General features: G+C 43.3%; 1 long non-coding RNA gene across 1 annotated transcript in view; it reads left to right on the top strand.

Annotated features, from left to right (window-relative positions):
• Positions 1–1,796: 1,796 nt before the first annotated feature.
• Positions 1,797–27,144, top strand: part of LOC135916445 (uncharacterized) — a 34,639-nt gene continuing 9,291 nt past the window's right edge. Inside the window, exon 1 of the long non-coding RNA XR_010568937.1 lies at positions 1,797–1,840. This is a non-coding gene — a long non-coding RNA (uncharacterized lncRNA). The remainder of the gene's footprint in view (positions 1,841–27,144) is intronic.

Here is a 27,144-nt window from a genome sequence, read left to right on the forward strand (position 1 = left end):
AACGCGTACCTAATTCAACGAGTGTTTTTCCATTTCGTTCCCATCGAATTCGGCTACCTGGTTTGGACCCGCGAGCTCGAGTTTAGCAGCGCAACGCCATATCAGAGAAGCTGTTAAGCGCTACTTTCCCCACTTTCGCGTCCGGGTGTAGCAAAAATGCCGAAGATAGTGCAATGCCAGGCCGACCCGCGGCGGAGGTGACGCAGGCGTCAAGCACTTCTCATACGTGGGCCGATCCCGAATATAGTGAAATCTACCGGGCCGACCCGCGGCGGAGGTGCAGTTCACAGCTTCACTGGTCATCCTTCTTCACAGAGTGGAAGGGCACTGAGCACGGCATTTCACACGGCTTACGGGCCAAAGATTAGCATATATAATCGCTATCTAAAACTGTTTTCGGCGCCCGGGTGCCGACCGCAATAAAGAACTTAATCCGCGTTCTGTTACGCGAGGAAGACGCAAACATGAACGGTATGTTGCACTGCAGTTTTTTTTTCTTTTTGTATCAGAATACTTCCCGTAAATCTCAGTACAGGGCTCCGGATGGGGCCGATATGTTCTATGTTTGAAGCGGCAAGCAGGACGTTTACATATATGCTTTCTCCGTCTGCGTTTCGCAAGACCTGCTGCTGAAAAAATATGCGCAAAAATACGCACGAGGGATACATAGTGCCTGAAGAAGAAGAAAAATATTTGTTCTCCAAAGGGAACCGCACAATAACATAGTAGAATGAAAGCCGATACTGCGGCCGCAATGCACGCGCAGTTAAAAATAAATAAAATGAAATAAAGAAGAGAAAGGACGGCATCTACTCCTAAGGCATAAATACATGTCATATCGAATTATAAACACCGTTTGAGCGGTCTGTTCATAAACAGCAGCGCGCGAAGCAGTACGAACGACCCTGCCGAGCAGAATCCTCAGCAGTTTCCAACGGCGCGACCTTGATGCGGCCCAATCCACTTCGATCGCAACGCTTCCAATGTATTTTTCGTCGTCGCGCGCCTCACTGGCCTCACTGCAAAGCATGCGCCACCCCACCCGCTCATCGCGCTCAACCGTATTCTAGTATACTCTACTAGCCATGACCAGAGAAGGACTCTGCCATGACTTTAGTTTCATACAATAATTCTATGGACTTTAGCTCTACCCCCATTCTACCCCGAGCGCATAGAGTTTCTCACTAAACGTGAGAAATTATATGCCCCAGTGGCAGTGCCGCCCTGCGGCCTATTCGTCCAATTTTGAGGACACTAACCGTTTCACTAACCAGCAGTTTTTATTTTTTTTGACAATGGAAGAAAGAAAGGTTATTGATATGGTTATTGAATTTGTTTATTTAGAGCCCTCATTCGAACCAATATGTAGCAGACGTAATGGTCACGTGATATTTGCATTTTGCCTCTGCACCGATGGCGGACCTTCCAAGAAATTCAAAGGACGACGAATTAGAATGGATAGAGATCGAAAAATCATTTCGTCAAGAAGATGCTGTTGAGACAGCGGACCGGGCCGCTCGTATAAGAAATAAATTAGCGGCCAACCCATTTGTGCCACTGGGTAAGTCGTGACACGGGTATCTCCTGATCTGACTAAACTAACTGTTGTGGAAAATGTGGTCTTCGTAGGACTTCTGGCCACGGTGACGGCATTGGGTTTCGGTCTGAAGACGATGGTCAAGGGTCAGTCGAGGCAGTCGCAGATGATGATGCGTACACGAGTCGTCTGCCAAGGACTGACGTTCGTAGCCATACTTGTGGGCATCGTGGCGGGAGCACGCAAGGCGCAAGAGAAACCTCAATGACTGATTTGTTTCTACCAACATGAAGATTTCTGATGGTAACAGTCTCACTCGCGTTTTACGCTTGTCTGTTGCTGCATCTTGTGTTGCCAATGAAATGCGTCCAACTAGGCTTTGTTGACACGGTTCCTGCGTCTCTTACTGGCAAAATTGCTTCAGGAAAATCAACCATATTGCTTGACAGTGGGGACGTTAAATCAGGGTATGCATACCGAACACCAGCACACCTCGTGAGGTTTTCGGTGTCTCGGGCGCTCCAACACGTTAAGAGCGGGAAAACGTTTTACCCGATATCCTTCGTAGTTTAGGCCGTAAATGTCTACGAAGAACAAACTCGGAACTTGGGTACAAGCGTTTTATTTATTTTTTCACGTTTTACCTACTCGTCGAAGTTCGAACAATTGCCCATATGCATTTGAAATTTATGGAACACAACCTCTCTGCGCACATGTGCGCAGCCTGCCGAACAGATTAATTTCTGTGGCTTGTACTATGCCCTTTGCTTCATATTAGTGTACATACAAGGTGCATGCGTTTGGGCTTTTCAACAGAAGTCAAGGCTAATGTCCCTTTAAGGTTGCATATGCTGGACAGTGCTTTTTGCAGTCATTTATTTATACAAAACATAAGTTCATGCACATAAATTGTCTGATCATAGTGCACTGTGATAATGGAGATACTTAGCTCTGTCTATGTTTCAGGTGGCTTATTTGTACTTATGTGCAAGTTGCATGCACTTCAGAAGGCAATAGCTAGAATGGCAATGAGTGGGGCATTTCTTCTTTCTTTCTTTTCTTTATTCAATACTGCAAACCTTGTACAGGTCCGAGCAGAGTGGGTCAAATGGCAACAAAACAATAAACTATAATAACAAAGTAAAAAAGAACAAAACAAAAAAAACCATCAAAGTGTGGCGAAAGGCAATAAGGAATCATTCCAGTCGGTTACAGTGCGATGGAAAAATGTAAACTTGAATAAATCTGTTCGCGCAAAATACAGCGTCAGGAAATTAGGATGATGGTGGCGTGTGTGCCTTGACGTTGAAAGCGACAGATATGGAGAAGGGTTAATAGCTAGATCTTGATTCCAAAGCAAGAAAAGAAATTGCAAACTTAAATTTTTTCATCGTTCAAGACATTGTATACCGTTAATCTGCATTAATTCAGAGGGTGAGTCATACGGGGAAAATTTAGAGTAAATAAACCTTACAGCTTTTCTCTGTACTTTTTCTAGGCGGGTGATATTGTGTTTATTAAATGGGTCCCAGACAACGCATGCATATTCAAGTTTAGGTCTAATTAGTGAATTGTAAGCAAGTAATCTTACACTAGGGGGAGAATTTCGTAGCTTATGTCTTAAAAAGTACAGTTTATGGAATGCGGAAGAACCGATGTTATCTATATGTAAATTCCATGGTAAAGTATTAGTTAGTATGACACCCAAATACTTATATTTAGTCTCTTCCAGCAAAGGTGACGAACCAAGCCTGTAGTTAAAAGAAAGCGGAGCTTTTTTGCGAGAGAAGCGAAGAAAGACGGTCTTATCAGTGTTAAGTTTCAGGTCCCACGTTTCACACCATTAAAAAATCTTAGCTAGAGAGGAGTTAAGATGGATTTGGTCGTTAATTGAAGTCATTTCTTGTAAAAGCACACAATCATCCGCAAACAATCTGATTTGGACATCCGGATCAAGTTCAGCAATAATGTCATTAATATATACTAAAAACAATAATGGCCCCAGCATACTTCCTTGGGGCACGCCAGAGCCGACCGGAAGGCAACCTGATTGCTGCTCATTAACTGTTACAAATTGGTAGCGATTGGTTAAATAGTTTGATATCCATATGATTAAAATTTCTGGGAGTCCAATGCGTCTGAGTTTTAAAATCAGTTTGTCATGGGGAACTCCATTGAAAGCTTTACTGAAGTCAAGAAATATTGCATCAATCTGCCCGTTCCTGTCGAGACATGAAGTGAGTGAATGTATTACTGTCACTAATTGTGTAATTGTTGAGTATCCTTTTCTAAACCCGTGCTGGAAATTAGAGAGGACTGCGTGTGCATCTAAAAATTCATTAATCTGGTTGGCAGTAATATGTTCGATTAGTTTACAACATGATGATGTAAGTGATATTGGATGATAATTTTGTAATAATGTGCAGTCACCTTTCGTGTGTATTGGCACAACTCTGGCTATCTTCCGGTCGCTCAGTAATTTTCCATGAAGTAATGAAATACGAAATAAAATAACTAGAAACTTTGCAACAGATTCTGCATATCTCTTCAGAAACACGTTAGGAAGGTTGTCGGGACCACATGATGATTTAGTTTTTAAATTTAGTAACATAGAAACTACGCCAGGGTATGAAATAAAATTTACATCACAGGGGTGAAACACTGCATCATTGGATGGACAAGCACCGAATTTAGAAAACACACTGAAGGTAGTCATTAAAGTGGTGCGCAATATCCCCGTGATCGGTAACCACAGAACCATCAACCAAAATTTGCGACACTGGTTTCTTTTTTTCACTTATAAATTCCAAAACTTTTTTGGTTCCTCTAGAATGAAATTTGACAGCACTGTATTAAAATAATGTTCTTTTGAAGAGTATACTGCACGTGAAAGACCTTCTTTTAAATCCTTTAAATGACCTAAATGCAAGTGCTGTTTCTTTAGCCTTTTTATCTTTCGCTTTAAGTGGATTATTTCACGCGTCATCCACGGCGTTTGTCTACGAACAAATTTACGTTTGCTCGGCACAAACTTATCTATACAGTAATGGCACATATCTTTAAAATGGCGCCAAAGTGTGTTCAAATCAGTATCATTAAAATCGATAAGGCATGTTTCCAAATGTTCTATAGTGGATGCATCATCTGCACGTGAGTAATCTTTGAAAGAACAATGTTTCACAGTGTTATTAGGTAGAGTACAAGTGACAATGACTAAGTGAACACTGACAAGCAGGTGGTCAGAAATGCCTTCCACAACTTCATCAGTGTAATCAGGTAATCCTCTTGGCAAAAATCCCAAATCCAGTACAGATTTGCTAGTTCCTTGTACACGTGCCGGTTCCTGAACTATTTGAATTAGGTCATGTGTTAACATTATGTTAAGTACACTGTTTAAATTATTGCTGTTTTGAGGAAGGGATTCAAAACGCTCCCAATTAACGTCTGCCAGGTTTAGGTCACCAATAAGTAGCAATTTGTTTCTCTGGAACCGAGACATGTGCTCTTGCAGTTTTAACAGATAATCAGCTGATGCATCAGGAGGTCTGTAAATGGCAAACAGAATGAAAGTATGGCCCCAGCATGAGATCTTTATGCACAAACATTCAAGGCCGGGAATTTCTTCCAAGAGAATAGCTTGTATGTGGTCTTTAATTAGAACTGCAACGCCGCCTTCCCTGAAAGGCCAATCCCTAGGAAAAGCTTGGTAACAATTAGGGAAGACATCCTCGTCGGCTATTTCAGTCCACAGCCACGTCTCGGTTATGACGGCAATATGTTGGTCATGTTCTAGTAAAGAAACCTGCAGATGCAGATGGTCAAAGAGGTGCATGTTAAAATTTATGAAAGAAACTTTGCTCTCTGTAATAACTTTACAAGCATGATTATACAAGTTGTAAATTGCTGTCTAGGGAGTGTTGCACCACAATAATAATTTTCTGAAGCGTAGTAACCAAGATAGACGCAAGTAAAGTAACAGTGAGAGGAGGGGAGCCACTCTCCCTGCAGCATAATTCTTTTATGTTGCCTTAATCAGTGCTCACAAGTGACATTTCCTGCCTACTGCTATTTTGTGAGGACTCTGCCCCTGCGACACCCACCTCTTTCTGTTGTCGCCTTTCTTCTGTTGCTGCGTGGCACATTTCGAGAGGTGCTTCTGCATGCTCTGTGTGTCAGAATTCTCGAGTTGTTCTCACTGATGCTTACGTTTTGTGTGCTGCAGGTGACATGAATGTGATATGGAGGCACCTAATGAATGCATAGCATCATCTTGGTCGTGCCTCCAGGGACTCCTTTGATGTGAAGGGCGCGAGGACTTTTTGAATTTTCAGCTGTTTTTTGTGGTGTAGATCAGTGTTACTCTGCAGACACAATAGTTTTTTAATGATCTATGCACCGTGCTTATCTATTTTCAATGTCCAGTGCGAGGGGCTTTTTAAGGTTGTGCAGTAAAACCTCCTGCTAAAAATTCTTATTTAAAGTTTAGTTTGTAGCTTTACTATGAGAAATAGAAGCAATTTTTTGTTTGGAATGTATTTTGTTATGGCGCACCCTCATTTATAATGAACACTTGAAGTAACGATGAGGCTGCTTGAAGTATATACACTAGCTAAGCACTCTTCTTTTGAATGAAGAGCTTTCTCTCTTTCTGTCTCTCTTTCTGCTTGAAGGGATGAAGCTGCTTTACTTAAAAAAAGATATTCATGGTCATTATTGAATTCGACTGCTGACTGGTTGATACTTCTGTCCACTTTAAATCCAAGCACTTTTGGAAGGTGTACATTGCGTATTGGTCTCGCTGGGTGAATCCCTTCGCATTCCATTGGGATGTGCCTAGTGGTCTCCGGATTTTTTTTTTGCAGCATACACATGCCTCATCTAATTGCAAATATTTGTTGCAGTATGTTTTTGACCTTCGGCAACCAGCTCGAGCCTCAAATAGCAAGGCACTTCCCTTCCTGTTATCGTACAAATTTTCCTTTCTAATTTATTTTTTCACATTCTTGTAGATCTCCATGGTCTTTTTAGTTTCCATTCTTTGCATCCACTTTGCTGTCTCTATTTCTCTCACTTTCTTTCTGATTACTTCTGGTTGTCTATCTACACTTTCAATTACACTGTACTTGGTTGCCAACTTTCTTGACCTGTTCCTCCATTCTGTGTCCACGCTTTTCAGGTATATATACTTGTTCACTTTAGCCACCCATTTCTTTTCATCCATGTTCCTGAGTCTTTTTGCATGACTCATTTTGCTCAGCGCTTCTTTGACTTAATCAAACGAGGCCCAACCCATGTCCCTTTGCACTGCCTCATTTGTGGTTTTGCCATGGGTTCCCTAAGCCAACCGGCTCACCAATCTTTAGTTGACTTCAAACCCGACAAAATATCTGATTTTAGGCTCAGCATGGCATTTGGGAACGTTAGCGCTGGCACCATGACTGCTTTCCAGATCCCATGCACCACTTCATATTTGTTCTAACCCCTAAGTGCCCTATGTTTCATTATTGCTGCATTCTGCTTCCCATTTATCTTGAGGTTACTGAGGTTTGAGGGGTGCTTGAGTAAGTCTTTCCTTTGTTTGTGTATATGCCTAGGTATTTATATTACTTGACTATGGGTATGACTTGCTGTTGAAATAACACCACATAGTTACTCATCTCTTCATTAAAGACCATAATTTGCGATTTCTCTTTACTAAATTTAAGGCCTAGATTTGTTATTGCATTGCCATACATATTGGCCAGTGTCTGTAAATCTCTTTTATTGTCTGCTAGTAGTACTAAGTCGTCTGCATACATCAGTCCAGAGAGCTTCTGTTGCACCATTTGTCCCTTATGCGTGTAGGATAAATCAAATCCTAATTGATTGTTTGTCTTTCCATGCCCTTAAAATAAAGCGCCAACAACAGTGGAGGCAGAGGGCATCTTTGCTTCAGTCCTTGGTGAATTTCCACCACTTCATTACAATTTCAGCCTTCCCATACAATTTTTGCTCGGTTGTCTCTATATATGTCCCTCAGCAGCTCCACGAAATCGTTATCTGTGCCTTTGTGATTGAGAATATCCCATAACAACTCCCTGTCTACGCTGTCGTAGGTTCCCTTAATATCTAGAAATGCTATTCATAAAGGTATATTCTGAGTTACTGAAATCTCTATGTACTGAGCTAGAACACAAATATTATCTTCTAAGCATCTGCCTGGTCTGAACCCGTTCTGTAGTTCCCCAGTATATCATCTGTTTCCGCCCATTTTGACAATTCTAATTTTATGGCTTGCATTGCCGTTCTGTACAGCACCGACGTTGCTGTAACTGACCTGTACGAGCTTGTCCTATCCTTATCATCTTTGCCTTTGTAGATGAGGTTCATCTTGCTTCCGCACCATGCAACTGGAGTTTTCTCTGTTCTGATCACTTGCTCTGTGGCATTAGTAAGCAGTGCCTTGATCTTTGGACCGAGGTTTTTGATTAGCTGTATTAGGATTTCATCATGTCCTGCTGCCGTGTTATTAGGGACATTTTCTTCTGCTTTTTTCCAATAAAAGCTTTCTATGCTAAATTTTGATCTCTCAGGCTTCTCTGTTGTTGCTGGATCTGTTTGAGTCTGAACTTTTTATCTGTTTGAGTGCCGAAGTTATCCCTAATAATGTCTGTGTTGTACCGCAGCGCATTGTTCCCTTTGAAGATGTTACCGTCTCATCTCTTATAGCAGTTTGCGAATTTTTAGCTGGAGCTCCGAGTGCTCTTGTGTAGTTCCAAAATCTCTTTAGGGTGCCTTTGTCTCTTTTGCAAATGTTATGATCCCGATGTTGACTTGCGCATTTAATTTTCTATTGCACAAGCTCACTTGCTACCCGTTTCTTTTCTCGGTATTTTTTCTATCTAAGGAGCACCTGTTCTTCGTGTAATCCCAACTTTCTGGCTTCTTGGTGATCCCCAGACACCGGCTTACGCTCTTCTGTAGCTTGCTTTACTGCCTTGTTCCACCACTTACGTGGTTTTCTCTTTCCAAACCAACAGTTTTTCTTCCGTGTTGGTCTTATCTCCTTCTGCATAACATCTACCACTTCCTTATATTCGCTGACTGTTGTAGGAAATGCCTCCGTTTTCTCCTCCATATGTTATTTGCAATCTCTGTTATTTGCTTTTCATCCATTTTTATAAATTCTGACGGTATTGATATTTGTTTTGTGTTAGTATGTGTTAGTATCTTTCCCAAGTTTTAAGGTTAAATGTTTGTGATTGCTACCCAGGCTATCTTTTCTGTGTTCATCTATCATCTGGTCTAGTCGTTTGGAGACCATTTCTGAGAGTACGGTGTAATTGATATATCACAGCCTATTTCCCCACTGCCACATTACCTGTCTATGACACTTATTCTCCCTGTTTGCTATAATGCTCTGTTCTTTGCACAGATCCAGCACAAGAGAACCGTTGTAATCAGTATATCTGTCTAAATCATGCATGTGTGTGCTCATATCTCCCAGTAATATCACCTGGACCGATTTCTTGAACTCATTGATATCGCTTCTAATGCAATCAGTCAATTCTTTATGTTTATCTGGGCTATGACTACCTTTCCATAGGTAAGCTACTCCCAGCCATGTCTTTTTGCCTTGACATGTGCTGCTAATCCATAAATGCTCCTTACATGTCTCTTTTGCCCTTTGCCACTTCATATCTCGTCTAATTAGCATGCCTACGCCTTCACCTTTCCTTGACCCAGTCATTCTGTGGCACCCTTCCCATACAAAATTGTCAATAACAGGCTGTATATGTAGATGTAGATGCGGAAGATATGTTTCGGTCAGGGGTACATGCTAATCACTTCGTCATTCAGCCATGTTTGATTTTCCAGCCATTTTTCCTGCTTGCGACCACCCTGCATGTGTTATGTAACAGATTTTACCTTCTCTATTCTTATCCTTTTTGCGTCTTTTCCTAACCCCTTGTGGTTCAATTGTGCCCTTTACTGGTGTGTCGCGACATTCAATAATTATTCTTCCTTCCTGAATGCCCAAGACCTGCCTAAGGAAGCTACAGCCCGCGCCGCGAATCGATGTCCAACCGGTGCTGCTGCACTTTCACTAAAATGTATCCTGTCACACACAAAAGCACCTTTGCGGCCTGCTCGATCAATGACAGTAAAATTTATTGCCTTAGTTAGCTTCCAAATTTCCCTGTTTACTGCAAGCACTGTCTTTTCAGTCGCGTACCCCTGCCTTTCAAGCTCTAACACCGTGCACACTGCGATTTGTACTCCCCTTGAAACATTCTGTAGGTCTCTGGCTCCTTTGGCTATTTGCTTCACGATCACTGCCCCTTGTTCTTGCAGTACGTCAATCACTCCGCCCATTGTCACCACTAGGTGCCTCTTCTCCATTGTGTCCCACATGCGTTCCTTGGCTTTTGCTACCACCTCCATAATCGGTTTTCCGGGAAGAACGATAATTGGCACTTGCTGCCCTGCTCGTACCCTCTGCATTATCACTGGTTCTATGTTTCGCACGTTTGAATCACCAGTATAAACAACTCTATGCCCTTCGTCCTCCTCGTCACCGAAAGCTGCAGCGGGGGCCATGATGCCCTCCCCCCCTGTCTCATCATCACCCTTTGCTTTGTCGCCTTCCACAGCTGGCATGTCAATGATAGTCCTTTCGTAACCATCACTGATGTTTCCCCCACTGCTTTCTGGCATGGTGGTTTCGGCTTCCTTACCTGCTCTCGCTTCATTGCCAGCCCCATTCGCTGTGCTTGCATTGAAGCATTCACCATTGCTTTGCGGAATGTTGTCCCTCAGCTTCATTTCTACATTAGTTAGCTTTTCTTCTACCTCCTTCCTCTGCTTCTGTTCACTCTTGATTTCCTTTTCTGGCTTTCCAACCCACTTAGCTAGCTTATCCTTCTCCTGCTCTAGGCGGGCTAGCCATGACCCTAGCACACACATCCTACAGATAAAAGCTGCTCTGTTCTCTTTGTGTACTCATTGAAACCGCGTTTCTTCCAACACGTAAGAGTGCTCGCACTCAGAACAACGCATGCGTCTGCTTCTCTTAGTACCAACCATCATCTTGTGCTATCAAGGCACAGTACAAAGTAACCCTACTTGTGCAAAAAGCTAAGCAAAAAGCTTTAGGAACTGAAAAGCACGAAAAATAATTTATAAAGATTGTTCGGGTAACCTAACCCTCCTAAAAACAAATGAGCAAAAACTCAAATAAAAAAACATCGCTTTGGCATGCTGCTCCTGATGCACTGAGAAGGCTCCTCCACTCGCCACGTCTGTTTCCTTCCGTGTCACTCGAGAGAGTGTTTCACTGTAGGAATTGCTGTGGTGCCATCTGGTAGGTAAAAATCAAAAACACTTCCACTGCTCTTGGTGTCTCAAGCTTAACAGCATCAAAACAAACAACTCTTAATAATAGCCACAAAATGTAGCTGAAACTTCTTTCTTAGCAAGAGATGAGATGAAGCAATGGCTGATTTTACCACTTATTTCTTGCTGTCACTGTGGAGAGCAAGTAGCATGAGCGAATTGAGACTGAAGCTGGCGTACTAGTTGCTACCATGTTACACAATTGTGCAGTAACCGACGGAAGCTGCCGTGCAGATTTTTGGGTGGCAAGCGGAGTTTTCTGGATGGCTGGAAACCAGTGACACGACAATCGACAGTGATAGACCACCCTTTGCGACGGTCAACCCTGTCGCTTGTCGCCGTCACTTGAAAATTATGTGAGCTTAATTGCAGCTTAAGTGTAGATAGAGTGGCTGAAAGGGAGTAAACCAATCTGCCTGTTTCTGAACCCATCACCTGATATCCTGGTGTGAGTTAAATGAATTCAAAGGCAAAATTAGCCTTTAGGAGACATGGCATATGTGTGGGACGCACTTACAGTGCGTACAGCTGTAAAGCCCCCTTGTTTCTTTATTAGGCTTGGTGGGGCATATGGCATTCAGGTGTGATCAACAGTGGCCAAGCAAAGGAAGCCTGGAGTGCCCGTGTTTCAACAAGAGGCCTCTCATAGACAAAACATCGGCTCCAGGCTTCCCTTCTGCTACTATGTCTGCATGAAAGCGTTTGACACTTCAACAGATTGTCGATGTGACTTCATAGTGCACAACGAGGAGTAGTTGGTTCAAATTGGAAAATGTTACAGAAGTCAGTGATCTCAGAAAAGAGAGTCAAGATGTCAAGATGGCAGACACAGCCTTAAAGGGGCATTAAAGAGAATTATTAAGTTAAGCTGTATACTAGTGAATTGTGCTTGTACAATAAAAGAATGGTTGCTCTTATTGTGAGCAAGGGTTTAGTAAGTCAGAAGACGCAAAAGCTAAAATTGTGTGGGGATGGCACCTTAAGGTTCCTGCATCAGTAGCAGAACTTCTTGCAGATGTTGTGTACCCGCTGTAGTGGTGTAGTGGCTATGGTGTTCTACTGCTAAGCACGAGGTCATGGGATCAAATCACAGCTGCAGTGGCCCAGGTGGTCAAAATTAACCTGGGGTCTCCTACTATAGCATGCCTCATAATCAGATAGGGATTTTGGCTCGTAAAACCCTAGTGTTTAATTTTTTTTTTAGCAGATGATTGGATAGTGGCTCATTCTGGTTATGATGTGCTATCTTCAGCTTTACTTTTCTTGTATAGAAATTGCTAGTATTGTAAATTTGTTACGTTTATATGCAACCTATTCTTTTCTACATTTCCTAGGTGCTTAAAGGGGCATAAAGAGAAAGCTGATTTCCTCGGTATTAATAAATTACCCTTCTCAATACCTAAAAAACGCAAGTATTACTGTAAAAAGTGTCACTGCAAAAAGCCAGAAAAGGCGCAAGAAGACAGGTGGTGCTGCCACCTTCAAGTTCCCACACCAGCTCGCCGTGATGCCATAGATTTTGATGGCATCAAATTTTTATCATCAGTAAAAATTGACGTCATTGTGTTCTAAAGGAGCCAGAGATTGAACTTGAGATGTTTCGGGAGCTGTCACTCTGTCAACACGGACATAATGCAGTAAAATGCTTTGAAATTCGTGACATCACATGCTGTACTGGTGCTGAGGTTTCAGCACGAAATTGAAAAGAACTTAAACTTTGACCTTCATTTTCTCTTCTAATAATGATCCTATTATCGTGAACTTAAGGAAAATGGAGTTTTCAAAGAGTACCTTATTAATCTAGGCTGATTTAGTGTTTCTATTTAGTGACCCTTTAAAGGTGGGTGAAATTGATAAATTGCATTGACAGTGAGATATTGAATTGGTTTTGGCGCTGCCTTGTTCTTCACCATCACCACGTGACAATATAAGTAAGCCTAGTGAATTTCCAACGACCCTCGGCAGATAATGGAACTTTCAATGGAATAAAGATGCTTCTAGTTCACTTTTAGTAAAGTACAACATTAAAGCTTTACAGTGTGACCGCTTTTATCAAATGATACTCGCACAGAGTTGTAGCAGCTGAAAGCAACAGCACCTAGCAGCACCACTGATGTGGGCCGTCTGGTTTGACAAATGCAGTCTTCTCTCCGTTCAGCTCATCACTCACAATCTGCCGATATCTGGAGCAAAGATCTGTTGATTAAAAATAAGTCTCACCGTGGAGGCAATTCAGAGCGTCATCAGGGCGTGGAAGTGGGTAGACATCTTTATTTGTGATCTCGTTTAGATGACGATAGTCCATGCAGAATCGCCAGCTATTATTCTTCTTTTTGACTAGAACAAGAGGGAAGCACACTGGCTGGAAGAGTGCTTAATAATTCCCTTGGAAAGGATTTTCTCAAATTCTATCTGCATAACTTATCGCTCAGAAGGCGTCACTTGGTATGGGTGTCAGCGATCAGGGGTTGCATCGCCATTATTTATACACTGCTTCACAATCGTGGTTTGACCCAAAGGACGATCGTTCAGGTAGAAAATATTGAAGTACGAATCGAAGAGGTCACAGAGCTCTGGCAGCTTGTTGAGGTGGGAGGTCCAACGCAGTCACCTTTGCAATGTCGTCGGGCAAGGCAGGTGCAGAAGGTGCAGAACCAGTGCCGATCGAAGACTGCTCCACAGATAGAAAGGAAATGTGGCACACGCGGGACAGTGACAATGTGGCAAGAGACATGCCTCAACGAAGTACTTAAGGGTGCAGTCCAACATTCATGATGGGAAGACATGTCTGTCTGGCTGCTGCGGAAACGACAGTGTGTGGGAAGGAGACATTGTGGGAAAGCAGGACTGAAGTTGTGGGAAGAAGCACATATGTATGAAGCACATTGTCTCCATTGCATACAGGTGGACAGGCTGATACAATGATGTAGGTTGCTGCTTGAGGTAGGAGATGAGTAAAATCTACAGAACAAAGCTGAGTTCGGGCTTGAACAGGATGGTCAAGGGAAAAAGGTAGGCCAAGTTGTACAACACCAGCTGAACAGTCAGTTAGAGCAGAATAAGTGGCCAAAAAGTCAAGTCTGACGATCTTATTGTGAGGGAAGTGCTCAAGTATACTAAATAAAACAGGTGTGTGGCGGCTGGCCGCACTGACACATGCAGCACGCATTTCAAGCACAGCTGGAGTTCCACCATTGGTGACCTGTAGCACACGAGTTGAAGCAGGAGTAAGCACTTCAGGCACAATGCGTTGGCGGGCTAGTTGGTGCGAATCCATGAATACTTTGTTTAGCGCAAAACGACACACACAAGAAAGACGGTCTATAAAGGATTGACGCAATAAAATGATGTCAGTTGAGAGTAGTGCCTTGTCCTGTCGTCTTTCTTGTGTGTGTCGTTTTGCGCTAAACAAAGTATTCATGCACTTCAGGCACGTTCGAAGCTCTACACTCGTGATAGAAATTTGCGTGCAGGTGTCGATTAGTGCTGTAACTGGCAATCCATCCACTTCCAGAAGGTTCCAATCAGTAGGCAGGGTCAACAGAGGAATTTCAGGGTGCGGTGCTAAAGCAGCATCACCTCCAGGAGCTGCCACATTTAGTTTCCTGTCGGAGAGTGGCGATGGTAAAATGGGGACAAGGAGTGACGCAGCTGGGGTGAGCTGTAGTGATGACTGTGCGGAGACGATCTATGGCTAGTGTCAGTGGCACGAGCTTTGCCAGGTGCATCTTCAAAATTGGCAGAGGGTGCATGCGGGCGAAGATTCAGTGGGGGGGCAGCGGCAGGTGAAGAAGGTTGGTTGAGCGTGCACAGGCCAGGAACTTTGGCAGTGGTGAGAGATGTGGTCCACACGTTCGCAGTAGAAGCAGATGGGTCTATCCGCATGTGTGTGCAATTTGGCCAGGTTGCAATAGCCCGGGTAGGCACAATACTGGCTTCGATGAACAGGGACAGAGGCAGCAGACAAAACGAAGCCAGGTCAGTTGGCAGAGCAGTTATATGGCCGACCCACATTGACTAGCTCTTGGCGAATGACCATTTGGATAAGGGACACGAACGGTCAGGAATCGTCTTTTGACAATTTCTGCTTGAGTGGCAGGAGAAGCTGCTTCACTTTCTCATCTGACCATATGTACGACATTCTTGTAGGAGGAGGGTGCACATGGAAAATGAAGCTCTTCACATGTCTATGAAGCAATGTTATTCAGTAGACGCATAAACTACTGTGCTATGCGGCGGCTCTTCGCGTCTTCAAAGCGGTGACATTCAGTTATGATATCAGTGACTGTCATTAAGTTCTTGTAAATGAGAAGGTTAGACGTGTCCTCTGCGATACCTTCCAGGGTGTGGCTGACTTTGTCTGTTTCTGCCATGTTTTCATCCACAATGTGGCAAAGAGCGAGAACGTCCTGGATATATGCCACGTATGATTCAGTCCGTGTGTTGCAAAGTCCTTCTTGGCAGACCGTTGCTGCCAGCTTAATGGATTGATTTTTGAGTTTGCAGTGATGAATAAATGATGGCAGTTCACGTCACTGATTGTTAGTTAGCATCCAAAATAGAATTTTGCTTATGCTTAATGAATAATTTAGCTAAACCACATTATCACATTCGTTTTGTTTGCCACAGCTTCTGTGAGAACTTTTGTCCCAGGTGGGAGGACCCTGTCAGGCATGTCTGCCTTTTGTCTTCTCTTCCTAAATGTAATCATACACCTGAATAAAATCAATTCAATGTTATCTGTCTGGCTTCTTAAATTCCTTGCAAAATGAACACAAGTGCCACCAAGGTTGATGTGCACTTTAGTTCGCAGTTGCCTTGGCTAAACTGTCATACTTTGGAGGAAAACATTGTCTTGGAAATTTTGTGTGCCATTTGTTATTCCTTCGGGTTAGTTATGGTAGTACTAGAGGCACTTTGAAAGCTGAAAGCAAGTAAAGTATTCATGGAGGGGGGCACTTGCAACTGGCTCAATACCTTAGCACAATTAGCGGAAATGCCATTACAGGGGCCCTGCAATGCAGGTTGAGCATGACTCTTAGCTGTTAGCATAGTATAGGTATTGGTGATGTTTCAACAGTCAGACGCTGGGTCCACATTTGTGGACTCAATTTGTTTTTGTGGGTTCTATCGAGTGGTGGCCAAGAAAAAAACAACAGACATTGAAGTTTGGATGAAATTGAACCACCTGTGTAGTCAATATGTCTTCATTTCACCTCCAATATGCTCTGTACTGCTATAGACAAGCACTTAACTGAATGCACTGCCATGTTTGACGCAATGTTCGACCTGCCACGCTACAGCAGCAACATAGAAAAATTTCTCTGCTAGTAATTTATGCAGTTGGTAATGAAATCGTGCATGTGCTTTAACCCTGTGATTGAATTTTTTAATGCAGAAATAGAGCAATACTGGCTGCACAATAGATATGATAACTCATCAGAATATGCACAAAGCACCATCCTACCACCTTGTCTTTTTTAACGAGGAGTGTTGAGTGCTTTGGAATGAATTGTGTAAATTCGACGCACTTATTGACAACCCATCATAATTTTTATCTGAAGAAAGTATTTTTAATTTTATTGAGGCCCTAAAATTTTTTTCATTATACCTGAGAAACATGCTGAAATGAGTGTGATGACTGAATGAAATATATTCCCAAATAGCTTTTTGAAACGGTCCTAATGTGAACAATGATACAGTGAGCCCAATATCTTCTTTCCCTGCTCCCCATGAACTCGTTGGTTCCCCTCAGCTGGGGCAGTGCTGATAGCAGCAAAGTTCTTTGACATATTGTGACGTAGCAGTCGTCACTACGTTTATTCCGACTCGAAGATACGGCGAAGCGATCACGCCCACAGCACGGATCACACTCGAGAGCCAGCCCCACAAGCGATGATGAAGAAGAACCCCACATGAGCCTCACATGATGATGATCATGTACAGATGACAAAGAATAGCTTATATCTCGCTACACTAATGTCCTCTCGCGCAAGAGCGGCCATCCTGGCCGCAATTCAAAGGGGCGGCGAACGCCTCGTGAAAGGCTTCATACGGGACACGTGGACAACCTCAGCAGCGCGGCAGCGGCGGTCACTTGGAACAATAACTGGTACCACACGATAGTTAACCGGGGAAGTCTGCTCCAAGACTTTGTAGGGGCCGATGAACCGAAGTTGAAACTTGTCACACAAGCCAGGAGTACGAACTGGTGTCCGGAGTAGCACTTCGGCGCCAGGGCGGAAGCACACGACGCGATGAGAGGCGTCGTAGTGCTGCTTGCGGTCCTGTTGCTGTGCTTCGGTGTTGATGCGAGCGAGCTGGCGACAACGCACAATTTGGGACACATATTCTTCACAGGAGGATGGACATTGATTGACAGTTGGCGTGAAGAAAGAGGCGTCAAGACAGGAACTGGGCGAACGACCATAGACAAGGTAGAATGGCGAGTAACCGGTCATGCGTTGAACGGCGGTATTATACGCAAAAGTCACGAATGGCAAAGTTGCGTCCCAGTTTCTGTGATCCGGTTCGATGTACATGGCTAGCATGTCTGACAGCGTGCGTTGAAATCGCTCTGTGAGGCCGTTAGATTGCGGATGGTAACTGGAGGTAGTCTTGTGGGTGGTTCCGGAGGCTCTGAATACTTCGTCTACTAGTTGCGAGAGGAATGCTTTTCCACGGTCGCTCAGGAGGACGCGAGGAGCACCGTGGCGCAGTATTAAGGATTGAAGTATGAATGCAGCAACTTCAGAGGCTGAGGCAGAGCTCACACAAGTTGTTTCGGCGTAGCGTGTCAAGTGATCAACGGCTGTCACAATCCATCGTTTACCGGTGGGAGTCACAGGAAGAGGACCGTACAGGTCAATGCCAACGATTTCAAATGGTTGCGACGGACAAGGAACCGGTTGCAGTTGTCCGCTTGGAGCTGATGTAGGGAGCTTTCGACGCTGACATAGGGCGCAGGAAGCGACATACCTCGCTACACTGGCGGACAATCCAGGCCAGTAGAAGCGACCTTTGATGCGGTCATAGGTTTTCTGGAAACCAAGGTGACCAGCAGTCATGTCGTCGTGAGAAGCCTGCAGGACATGAGCACGTAGAGAGCGTGGCAGGACAGGAACCCAGCGCTGACCGTCAGGGTGATAGACATGACGGTACAGGACGCGGTTGTCAATCTTAAATTGCGTCAGCTGTCGACGAAGGCGGGCGTTAGGTGGGCGCGAAGCTCCTTGAAGGTGGTCTATGATGCGCCGACAGTAAGAGTCCGCCAATTGATGAGATTGGAAGAATCTGTTGTCGTGTTTAGGCATCTCGTCTACAGTGGCCAACAAGAAAGCAAGTGAAGAGGGGTCATGCGAAAGCTTGTCACAGATGGTAGTTGGAGGTCCATTGCATGGTGTCGTAGGAAGCGGACAGCGAGAAAGCGCGTCTGCATCCTGGTGTTTTTTTCCGCACTTGTAGGTAATAGTAAAGTCGTATTCTTGTAAACGAAGGATCCACCGACCAAGCCGTCCAGACAAGTTTTTCAGCGTCGAAAGCCAGCACAATGCATGATGGTCCGTAACGATGGTGAAATGGCGGCCGTGAAGATAAGGTCGAAACTTCTGTACAGACCAAACGATAGCTAGGCATTCCTGCTCTGTGATGGTGTAATTCCTTTCGGCGTTTGTCAGAACGCGACTTGCGTATGCGACGACCCTCTCCCCTAAAGTGTCGTCTCGCTGTAGGAGAATGCCACCAATGCCATGACCACTAGCATCCGTATGCAGGAGGGTAGGAGCAGCTTCATCAAAATGGCGTACTGGTTCCGATGTGAGAGCGCGCTTCAGATGGGCGAACGCAGATTCACATTCGGGAGACCACACAAAGGGAACATTAGAACCCAGTAATTTGTGTAGAGGTGACGCTATTGAGGCGAAGCCTCGTATGAATCGGCGAAAATAGGAGGCGAGGCCTAGGAAACTGCGCAAATCTTTGGTCTTTTCGGGACGAGGGAAGTGCCGAACTGCCGAAACCTTGTCAGGATCAGGACGAATGCCATCTTTGCTCACAATGTGACCGAGTACCTTAATCGTCTTGCTCGCAAAATGGCATTTCTTGGTGTTTAGCTGAAGTCCAGCGTTGGCAAGGCTTGTGAGAACTTCATCCAGACGTTGCAGGTGCTGAGAGAAAGTTGAGGAGAAAACAACAATATCATCCAGATAGCACAGGCAAGTTTTCCACTTCAGGCCACGAAGAACGGTGTCAATTATGCGCTCGAACGTTGCGGGTGCATTGCAGAGGCCGAATGGCGTGACATTAAATTCGTAGAGCCCATCTGGTGCTGAAAACGCTGTTTTCTCTTTAATAGGTATCTGCCAGTAGCCGGAACGTAGATCGATGCTGGAGAAGTACTCGGCACCTTGCAGGGAATCCAAGGCATCGTCTCTTCGCGGCATAGGGTATACATCCTTGCGTGTGATCTTGTTAAGTGCTCGGTAGTCGACACAAAATCGAACAGAGCCGTCTTTCTTCCGAACCAAAACAACGGGGGAAGACCAAGGGCTAGCAGAAGGGCGTATTATATTCCGTTGGAGCATGTCGGCGACGTTCTCGTCAATGACTTTCCTCTCGGCTAGCGATACGCGATATGGTCTACGGCGCACGATGGATGTACCATCTGTCTCTATCCGATGCGTCGTAATCGAAGTCTTTCCCAACGAAGCTGAATGCACATCAAACGAAGCTTCATGTTTCTGGAGCAAAGAAAGCAATTGTTGTGACTGCGAAGGTGTCAGGTCGGAACTGATGGCAGCTGCAAGAGCTGAAGGAGATGCGGTCCGTCCGGTACAAGGAACTTCAGAGGAAGCTGGTTTAAATGAAACAACAGATATAGACTCCGATTCGGTGGCGGAAGCCAATGTAGTGCCTTTAGGGATGAGAATTTTTTCGGATGTCGGGTTTGTAGCGTAGAGAAGTGCAAAGCCATGATCAAACCTAACCAGCCCTGATGCAAAGGTAATCCCTCTTGCGAGACAGCGTGCAGATGGTAATACGAGCACGTCGCCGCAGTCACACACAGTCACACACAGTCAGTTTCACAGCTCCCTATGCATGCCGACTGGCTGGTGTGGCCACAGCGGCTCTCTCGGGAACTACTGGTGCTGCAGTCACGCCTTTCATCACGTGCACAGAACACAGACTTCACTGTCTCTGTGTATCTGTGTCGGTATGTCTTGCAGTCTCTGCATGCATGGTGCTTCGTCTGCCGTATGATAGCTGTGATGGGTCGTTTTACCGCCCCTACCCTGTACTGCTTGCTCGTCAGTGAATGTAGCTTAGCTGCCCTGTCAATATTTTAGGCCAAGGATGATGTGAAAAAACATTGCCCTGTACCGACCTTGAAAGACGCGTTCTTGCTGAAGCTGTACTGTATGAATGAGTGGTCGTACGCAATGATTCTGCTGTCTAACCAACTTTTCGAAATTAAAAGTCCCTCTGCCCTACTCAGTGTTTTTTTCTGGCAGCTCATTCTTAACATGTGTAGTAACGACAAGCACCTGTGCAGATGCAGTGGTATTATGAGCGAATGTCTTTTTACAGTGATGGATATAAAATGATGTACGTTCAATGTGATCCGCAGGAAGTGGCAAGAACCGATTGCAAAACTGAACATTCATAGGTCAAAGATTTATTTTATTTTTGAGGAACAAAATTGGCAATGAACGTTGTGACGACTTTTATTTACTTGAGCATCCTTCTTTTTTTCAAAGTAATTCTGCCTTTTTTTTGGTGGTGCACGTGGTCTGTAAACAATCATCCTAATGTTTTTTTTTCCTGTTTTTTTTAAGTACATGTGCATGATCATATAAAACTTGATTAGGCACGTCAAAGTTTACAAATCACATCCAAATGCAGGCACTCACAGATAGTGTCTCTACACAGTTTCTCAAACCTGACCGGGGTGTTTCAGAATAAATAGCCAGAAACTGGATTCACTCAAATGCATGTGACATAAATTTTTAATTTTGTACGTGTTCAATGATGGTCAATATCAGGATGGTTTTTAACAACCTCATATCTCTGGGAAGAGGCTTGTGGCGGTTGAGAATCATGTACATTTGAAGCCACAGGCATTTTTCTTCACAATATATTGCCCATACATGTTTCTGGTGTTCCCTGAGTATCCTGTTCGGAGGCATGCTCAAACGAGGTCGCCTCTGCAGATGGAGATAACATTCATACACTTCTGTAAGTAATGTGCACCACACTGTTTGTCGAGCACATATCGTATATGTCGTCCTTTTACTTTGGCTTGATCTTATGCACACCCGTTTTCCAAGCTGTATTCTTCTCTAAGGATTATTTCATTACACTTTTGAGGGTAGTATAGCTGCTAGATATAGCATTTTGTGGATTTTGTTGTAGCCTTTCATGCAGCAAATCAGGTGCGGTACTCTTGAAGGACAACAGTTTCCATATTTCAAAAGACGCCAACCTACGAGTTGCCTCATATGTATCTACATAGCACTGCAGTGTGGCATCGTCTCAATAAATCCAAGCTTTCAGAGCAGAGAAAGCAAAGTCACGGTTGTGAGCTTGTTGATCACAGTCAGTAGCACATTTTTAGAACGCAAGCACACAATATTCCAAGGACAATTGGTTTGAACCTGAAGCGCTTCACTGCAAGCCTCTGCCGAAGTCTTTGTTGACACTGAAGCTCTTTTTCTTGGTGAACTTTGCTTTTGCATCACATTTCTTGACTTTGAGGTGCATTTATGAAGACCAGGAAAAATTAGGTCGAGGAATCACACTGCTAACCAGCGTCCATATTTCTCGCAGGGACTGAATATGTCTTTGTTTTCAAGAGTAATGTTTGCAAATATTAATTGTCATCCTCAACATGACGTTCACACACTTCATATTCTTCCTTCCAGCATAGCATGTGTTTCCATATATAAAACTCTGCCGTTGTCGCAGTGCAAATAGCACCAGCGTCAGTATGCATCTGGCTGCTGGAGCAGCCATAGGCAAAGCAGGACTGCATAGGAAACTTCCTGTTATGAGATGGCAAAACGCTTCTGTGGAAAACTTTTCACTGGTCAAAACTGCTCCGCATCACACAACACCAATAACATAACGACAGATGATACAGCACGACCGAAATGAATACAGAATTTGAAAGCAGAAGTGAAACCACATGCACCAGAAGTGATGAAAGATGCAATTGCTGCATCCCTAATTCATGTGACCACCACTTTGGCCATTTCCTGAGCGGAGCTGTGAAATTGAAGTATCTCTAAGCATGTTGGATACCAGCGCATAGCTTACTGCCTCCTTTCTTTCTTTTTCTTCTTTCCTGAGTGTGCTTACAAGGTTGGCATCTCACAAAGCGGCTTGGGAGTGACAATGGAGCAGTGGCAGGATGGGTGGGTCGTGTTAACTGCCACTTCCCTATTTCCCAGAAGGGTGCACATGCATGCATTTGCTTGCAAGTAGTTCATGGCCATGTATCCAATAATTGTTGTCTATGGGCCACCACACTGGCAGTAACTTCAGTGATGTAATATATGGTGGAAGAAGAGTGGGTGCCTTGAAAGATGTGGGAGATAGTAAGCAATCTATTGTACAAGATGGGAAGCCCCCTACTGCATGCAGCAGAATAATATTTCTCTCGCATGTTGAAAGTTTAAAGTTTACTTATAAATGGTTATACAAATACAAATTACACACTTTTGGGACCCATCAAATTTGTTAAAGGGTCCCACGAATTGCTAGGAAGAACGCTTCTATGGCAGCTGTTATTTATACGGCATAATTACATAAAACAAAATCTGCTGAAGTAAGTAAGACAGGAAAATAAGGTAGCAGAGAAAACTTTACACACAAGTTATAAATTTTGTAACAATTTTCTTTTTACATTGTGAAAACTATCTTAAAAAAAAAAGTTAGGATGTGTGCATGCATGCATGCACACATCCATTACACATTGTCAATTAGTGATTGCTTTAATTTTTCAAGGAATCATTGGTAGCAGCTATTATTCTAATATTCTACTCATTGGTAGCAGCTTATGATGTACTGGGGAAGTGAAATTAGGAGGACACCTTTCGGAAAGTTTGTATCACTTTTGAATTTTCAGCTTGAATAACTTTTGTTTGCATAGGCCAGTTTTAGCAATCTTTTTTATTGAACTTGAGACCATACAAGGAATTCTTTAAAGCAAAATTATTTATAGTCAACATCATAGTGCCACATAGCAGTACATGTCAATAGATAATTTTCATGTGTTGTCCATGCAGTGTTGTGCTTTGCTTTGGGAGGCGCTAGATGTTATGCAGGCAGTTTTAGCAATGTCACCTTAAGAGCTGTGAGCAGAGGCTCTTTGTGCCAAATGCTTCAAGTCGCCAAATTATGCAGCTGTGTGGCTATAAGTTGGTGCTGTGTTTGCTGCACTGTGTATTTAAAGTTGTCCAGGCTAGTTCTGCTAGCCTACTAACTGAAAGCCTGTGTTGCTAGAAAATGCCTCTTGCTTTACCTTTTACTGTTGCTAACGTGAAAATGTAGCAAAATACATCAGCTTCACAAGAGTTCAAAATGATCTGTGAAGTCGCAGTGCCAAGGTGAACCACTAGATGTAAGGAACAAAATATGGCACATACCACATTCTACATACAGTGATATACAGTTGAGTTCTTTAATTCTACCTTGGTGTGACATGCTACTTTGTTTTAAATTGTCTCAAGTTTAAGATAATGCATTAAACGTTTACACTAAATGAACGTTACTTATTGGAAATATGTAATTATGATGACTTCTACCTGCCCTTATAAGCAGGCGCTTCTTAAACCATTGTGCATGGCTGTAAAGCCTGGTCAGGAGTATTGCCACTTTTACTTTCATAGCTTCTCGTAAGCATTTTCAAGATCCTCTAGAATTAATTTTTAACACTGCCCAAATATTAAATTAGACAACAATTGAAGAAGCAGTAAGATAAATTATGGCTAGCAGACATTTTCCTTTTATTAGTGCAAATACTAGTTGCATCTGGTTTGCTACCTCATATGAGGGTAGGTGGAAAGTGGTTAAAAGCGTGGGCAGGGGGAGGATAGAAAATAGGAACTGGCTAGCACTTGTGACGCTTGCTACCAGGCAAACAACTGTCTTTTGTGTTTTGTGTGAACATCTTTGCCATCTTTTGTGTACATGCTTATGCAAAACAAACGTGTTCACAAAGCTCATTCCCCCAGACTTTATAAGACTGCACATTTGTGGATGAATCACCTCAGCTATTAATAATTCCTATGTTTGGAGTGCTTTAGCTAGTACATATTGTATTTCTAGGAACCAATCAGTGCCTCTGTTTCATTTCTTTTTTCACTCCCCTCTAATGCCTTTGGTCCTGAGGGTAAAGTGAATAAATCTTTGGCATCACACATGGTCTTTGCCTGTCAAGTCTGCAGCCTACAATGCATTTCTGCAAAGCCTTAAAACAATTTTGTGTATTTTCAGTGAACGTCAGTCAGTAAGGGGTGAAATTTATTGCAATCATTACTTTGTGCTTTGCAATGTAGATATAGGCCCATAACTTTCCATCATTATTTCAAAATCGAAGGCATTTTGCTGTCTCAGGGATGCTGATTTCAGCTAGGTCACATATGCTTGAGTAAGACTTGTTGGCTGAGTTGGTTCAGGTTCATCTTAGTATAAATGGCATAAAATGACAACAAATATGAATGACAAGTTATAGGCAGTCATTTACTTTTACTTGTCTTGTTTTGTGCCATTTCTACCAGGATGCTTTAGGAACCTCTTTCTGAGGGTCCTCTGATGAAAGTTTGCTGACTTCACTCAGCTGTATGAAGTTGTACACAGCTCTTTTAGCCTGCTAAAGACGTGCTAGGAGCATTTATTAGTCCACTGAAAGCTCCATTACGTGTAAGAATAACTCAAAATGAGATGAAAACATTTAGAAATCTGCACAAAGGTCTGTTATCTGTTGAGTAAAATTTTGTTGCTAAACTAACATGAAATCCACTAGACCTAAAGGAATATGTGCTAAAATAGCAACACTGCTGGGCAGCATCGCCTTCTTTTGTGCACTGTTTGCACACACATGGAGACAAGGCTGTTTGAATTTCAGCCACAGTAATTAGTGGCTTCATAGTCACTGTTGTGTGAAAGCCGTATGGCAGAGACATAATTAGCATTGCCTTTGTATGTTCATGAACTTCTACCAAATGTTGTATAAATAAGAGCACTAGCTCTACATGACTTAAGCCTAAACGGCTGGTTCATTCAATCCAGATTTCGCACATAGGTGGCGTTTCACAGTGCATTCAGTTCAGCTGCTTTAATTGCCCGTTTCATCCAGGCCAAGTCAAAAGTACACATTATCTGACACAATGCCAGATGCTGATGCCATCTGTAGTTATAGCGAGATGCAGTGCACATGTTTTGGTTTGCTGCGGTGACTTAGCATTTAATTGATAAATCAGGGTTGAAATTTCGATGTTTTTCAGTTCAAATCTTTACTTCAAGGGAATTTGGGGGTCTCTCAGGCAAAAAGCAGATGCAGCATACATGTATAAGTTTTATTGGATGGCAGTGGTTTCACTGGATAGATGTGTGCACTTACACAGGGCAGCACGAGAAGCAGCATTTCTAATAGCAACTTGCAAAGGAAAATACCAATGTTTAAGTACTTCAGTGCACAGAGCTAACAAGGGTAGTGTTCTCATGAAAACATATATTTAAAAGTGCATAACAATGCAATGCACGAAGCTAATGAGCAGCATCCTTTTTTCAGCAGCAGGACGGTATGAAATTAGAATGTTAACATACAGAAGGAATCAACGCCTCTGTTTTCTATGTATGTCCTTGACATACTGATATCCTTGTATTCATATTCGTTTAGCAGTGATAGAAAAATGTATCGCAGTGATTGTAAAATAAATGGCCCAGTTTTTGACATGCAAGGAGCCACAGATGCCCAAATCGCTCTGTTGGATATGTAAGTTGGAAGTTTTTAAACAGAACAATTTGGATGACTAGAAAAGAATAAAGTTAACAAAACTGAAGCATAAGGGTGGTAGTTTGAGCCTGTTGGTATTCCATAAGGGCGTCTAAAGAAGTGCAAACTTGACAGACAGAGAGCAAAAAGGCACATGCACATAAGCTTTTGGTTGAGTATGTGCCTTTTTTTTTTTGTCTGTGTCTACATTGTGCTTTTTAGTCATTCTTACAAGAAACTTTCTTTTTTCATACTGATCATTTCAGCTCAATGACCACACCAAGTGTAGGTTTCTTTTATGGCCATTTCTGATTATGATGGGAAAGCGTCAATTGGCCCATTGAGTGAAAAATCTGGCGGCAGGTGTAGAAGCAAAACGACACCTAACTTCCCTTTGGCTGCGAAGCCACGTCACAAGCCTGCGAGGCATGCTCGTGATGCTTACTTGTGCTTGCTGGCTCTGGACTCGATGGAGCAGAGTAGGCAAAAGGCAAAACATCTGCTGCCGCAGTATTGCGTGAGGGTAGAGGGCATCGCCGCGACGCCACATTCACCTCGCTCTTGCTTTCAAAAGCCTTTGTTATCCGCAAGTTCCTTGTTTGTGCAAGCTCTCACCTGCATTATAACTGCACCTTAGTAAGGCCAACTCAAAACGTGCCAAGTGTCTTAATGTGCTCGCTTGCCCGCAACTCGAAGGACTGCTCTGCGGCATTCAATTGGACATTAATGCTTTTGCATTCACAACTCGTAAGAAGTGCTTAGGTGTCCTCGGAATTTTTGCTCATTTTCTTGCTAACAGTGGTGCCTTTGTATGCTTTCCCTTTTGAAAGCTGCACTGATATTTTGAAAAGATTTTTTTAATACGTCTACAGGCCCTTTTCTCCACAAGAAGCTTGTGTACCTTTTAAAAACAGCCATGGTCAAATTAAAGGCTGAGTTTAAAATCGATGCAGCATTAATGGCAGTGAACCATACCATTTAAAGGCATTGGCCACTTCAGCATTCTGCACTTCAAAGGATAAGCTACTTTATCATGTTTGCATAGCATCTGTGTGTGCTGTCGGATTTTCATTGAAAACAATGAAAATCGAGCAGCATGCAAAGTAGTGAAATTTCAGTATATAGCTGTTCAATAAATGCTATGGGTATGATGGTGAGTAATTTTTCTGAGCTCTGAAGGGCCTGTGAAATATGGAACAGTGACATAACTACACGCTTTCACGTCTGCATTCCAGCG

Source organism: Dermacentor albipictus, chromosome 1 (assembly GCF_038994185.2).
Source record: "Dermacentor albipictus isolate Rhodes 1998 colony chromosome 1, USDA_Dalb.pri_finalv2, whole genome shotgun sequence".
In the NCBI taxonomy this organism is placed as follows: Eukaryota; Metazoa; Arthropoda; class Arachnida; order Ixodida; family Ixodidae; genus Dermacentor; species Dermacentor albipictus.